The sequence below is a fragment of the Carettochelys insculpta genome, chromosome 6, assembly GCF_033958435.1.
Source record: "Carettochelys insculpta isolate YL-2023 chromosome 6, ASM3395843v1, whole genome shotgun sequence".
Classification (NCBI taxonomy): Eukaryota; Metazoa; Chordata; order Testudines; family Carettochelyidae; genus Carettochelys; species Carettochelys insculpta.
In genome coordinates, this window is record NC_134142.1 from 51,718,066 (window position 1) to 51,721,942 (window position 3,877).

The window sequence follows — 3,877 nt, forward strand, 5'->3', positions numbered from 1 at the left end:
ATTTCCGCGTGCTTGACACTGTCAGCGGTTTGGGGCCTTTGCTCTCTTGTGTGTTAATCTCCGAAATGTGTGAGTTCAAAGGGCTGGGGGAGGGAGGGTTGAAAGCAAGCTGTCTGTGTGTGTCTGTGTGTGTGTTAGAGAGAGCCGGCTGAAAATAATGCAGCACGTCGTAAGGATTTGGCCGCAGCGTCCTCTCTTCTGAATTTCATTCTCTGCCACTTTCAAGTTTCTCTGTCGGTGGGAACTGCTCCTCGCCTCTCTTTCTCCACGGGGAATGTCCCTTCCTCGGGGTGTTTTGTTTTGCACAGAGCTTCTTGTTGTTTTCTTTTCTCTTCTTTCCACCACGCCTGTCTGCAGCCTGAAAAAGCAGGCCAGGTGCAGATCCGTGTACAGAAAATAGCCGTGTAAATAACCCCCACACTGTTTGTTGCAATTTGTGGCCTTTTTTCCCCGGATCCGCGGTGTGGTGGTTCTGCTGTTGTTATTCGTGGTTGGGGGAGCGGGGCTGGGGCGATAAGGAGTGGGGGGCTGCTGGGTTAAATGAAATGATCTTCTAACGCTCCTTTCCTACTAATGCTCTTTAAATAAATACGATGAGAAAGAGGCGAGCTTACGGCTAAGATTTCCTGGGGACAGGAATTCAGTGTTAATCATCCAGATCAAATCCTTCCCTCCTCTAGGCTTGAAACACACACAGGCTTTTTACTGAGGGAACAGAAGAGCAAAATATCACCGAGGGAAAACATATGGATCACATTAAAATCAAAGCAGTAAAAAGGCAACATTTTACCCTATCACTCTATAAACACCTGACATTTGTGCTTCTTCTGGGGGATGGTTGTGTGTGTGTGTGTGTGAGAAAGAATAAAAAAGAGAAAAGCCGTAGAAAATACATCGAAAGCTCAAATCTAATATACAATGCAATTCATCCTATGGAAACTCAGGTTAGAACTCAGTCAGCGACGAGGAGGTGGGGGAGGGGGAGAGATGGAAAGGGAAGAACAATTACAATTGGCCAATAATACACGATTGCAATTGGGGATGGCATGAACTCTGTGCATTGGATTAACCTCGAATGACCTCACCACAATTGTATTTATTTATCCTATTTCGCAACAGATCGCTACTGACAAAAAAGATAGAAGTCAATAATCAAACTTAAAAAAATATAAAAAGAAATGTCGTATTTTAACCGTTTCAAATGATAATCATGTCAATATCCAGCACTGTGCCCTATGTACTGGAATTCTTCAGAAAACTTGTGTGGACTGTGGCATGATTCTTTGATAGGACGGGATAAAAGGAAAGGTAAGATCTGTGTATATGACAACGATGATGTGCATTTAATATCTATTATTATGGTGCATGGGATCCCTTTGGGATGAATGGGCCCAGTGCTTTTTCTTACTCGGTCTAGCATGTAATGATTCGGTGTAACCGGATTCTTGAGACAGGACAGGTTAGGTAAACATTTACTGATGTGGAGTAACTATACTATTTGTACTCTGATATGCAGGAAGGAAAGTGTTGATTAACACAGCAGAAAAAAAGCGAAATTAGCTGATTGCATGCTCATAAGTGCAAGCTGTCATTGAACTGCTTTTAAAATAGACACAGCTGGGTGTTTGTGTTGAAAAAATTCTTGTGTTTTTGCTAATACTGAAATAAGCATGATTTTGTATACCAAACATTTTCAGATCATTAAAATTTGTAATCTGTGCTGGATTTAAACACAAAGAAAAGAAACAGATTCATTTCGCTGTGAAATTTGCTGATATTATATTAACTCAATCAGGTCTGTATAAATGGTGCATTGTGCCTTATCAAATCTCTTTGATCCATTTAATACACAAAGTGCCAAACGTGTGTATTGTTTGTTAACATTGAACATTTTATTCAAATCCCTGCTCAGCAGCAATCTGGAGGAGATCTCGTTTAGTGTAACATTGACATCGCCTGTTGAAATTTTAATGCTCTGAGGGGGTTCCTAGGTCAAAGCTGCCTTTACAGTGCGTTGCGACCGAGGATGAAAATGTAGCATGGAAAAAAATAAACATTTCGTCGTATTGCATTTCTGAACAGGGGTTTAGTAACCAGAGAAACGTGCTTTTAAAACGCCTAGTCTAAATTTAGGGCCCAGCCATTTGTCATAGTTGCAGAATAAAGCGCTGTACCCAAATTTAGGATTTATTATATAATATTTAATTCCGATAGTATACAATTCTCCCTAAAAAGGAAATTCTTCTTCCAAAATGTAAGACGTCTCGTTCTGAGACCGTGAAGGTTCCAGCCATTGTTTACAGGACACGGGACGACATGTAATAGAACCCGCATCATTTATCTTCTCCGACGGATTTTAACTTTCAGGCCTGTCTAACGTTCTCCTCCATAGAAAAGTCTCAGTTTATAGAACTGCGCGTATAGATGTTTACTTTGGAAACGCAAAACGTCCTCGTCTAAATGGCCCAACGGCACACTCTCCTCTCAGCCCTCACCCAGGCCGAGTTCCCATTCGCTTCCAGGGCAGCTTTGCCTAGATCACAGCTGACTCCTGACTGAGTGACCTGACCCCCAGAGGAGTTATTTTGAGGGGAGGACGTGTCAGCCCCTGCGGAACGCTTGGGGACGGGAGTTTGGAGGCAGGGTTACCTGCGCAAGCCAACCACTCCAAACGAGAACAACAGGCGCAAAGAATGTTACTCATCTCTTTGCGTGACGTGTGTTTCCTTCCAGCACCGCACACTCCTGCGTGTGTATTCACCTGGTGCACCCAGGCCACGTTCATTTAACCAGTGGAAGAGAGAGACTCATTTGGTAAGCACGAGATCACGGCAAACAATGCCTCAATTCAGAGGACAAAGGCCGGGCTAAGTGTTCGAGCTGCATTTCCGCGAACCACACGGTGCTTCGGTTATTTCTTTGTCTGTCTTTGGCCTCCCCACCCCTTATTCTTGATTTATATGAAAGAATCAGGTCAGGCCGTGCCGCCCAGGAAGCGGAACCAGCTCAGGTCCGGTGTACACGCATTCTACAGCTGCTGACCTGGAACCTTTTGTTTGTTTGTTTATTTTCAGAAGGAGGTAGCGAGCCCCAGCTCCGAAAGCCATAGGAGCCCCCGGGTGCGACGAGCGCCTGTTCACCAATCAGACTTGCCTCCGCCGCGAATAACGGGGATTGAAATAACCCGGCTCCGATGACGTCATGCTTCCAGAAACACTCCATTTTATCACCCCCAAATGGCATTTCCAGCACAATCGAGCGCTCCTCTCTTCGCCCGAGCGCCTGTGGGCTTCCCTCCCGTGCTTCACCTCCCCCGGGCAACTGAAGGAAGCGCTCCGGGCAGCCCCACCTTGCTTACGGGGCCTTTCGGAGCTGTGTGTAGCAATGCACTAGTCCCACTACGTGGCAAACCCTCAGAAGCTAGGGAGATGCTAGGGTAATTACTGAGAACACACCCATCTATTTACACATCTCCAGGACCGCAGAGGTGTCCTCTCTCCAGCCAGCTCCCATGGAATCCTCACCAGCTGGCACTGGTGCTAACGTTTAGTGATTAGAAGTTACTCTATTTAGAGTGTTGCATCCTTCTTCTGTGCGTTTTGGTTACAGGTTCTCCGATTAGCTTTGCGAGAACAGTAGTGAACTAAACTTCCCAGTGAGAGGTCTTCACACCAGGGAAGTGTTACTTTGCTGCGGCAGCCGCCGTGCCTCGTCACTCATTAGGAAGCTGTAGGTTGTCAGGCGCTTCTCTTGCGCGCACGCACCGAAACCGCGGCGCTACCACTAAATTAAGAAGCCGACGATTAAGACACGAGGCCTGTCACTTCAGCATCCTTCCATCATAACATTGTGGCACGGGGAAATTTGCTTGAAAACC

The 3,877-nt window shown here is 45.8% G+C and overlaps 1 long non-coding RNA gene across 1 annotated transcript; it reads left to right on the top strand.

Annotated features, from left to right (window-relative positions):
- LOC142014245 (uncharacterized) lies at window positions 1-3,486 on the top strand. Its single transcript, XR_012645898.1, has 3 exons — window positions 1-69; window positions 1,120-1,308; window positions 3,075-3,486. It is a non-coding gene; the product is annotated as an uncharacterized LOC142014245 (long non-coding RNA).
- Window positions 3,487-3,877: the final 391 nt, after the last annotated feature.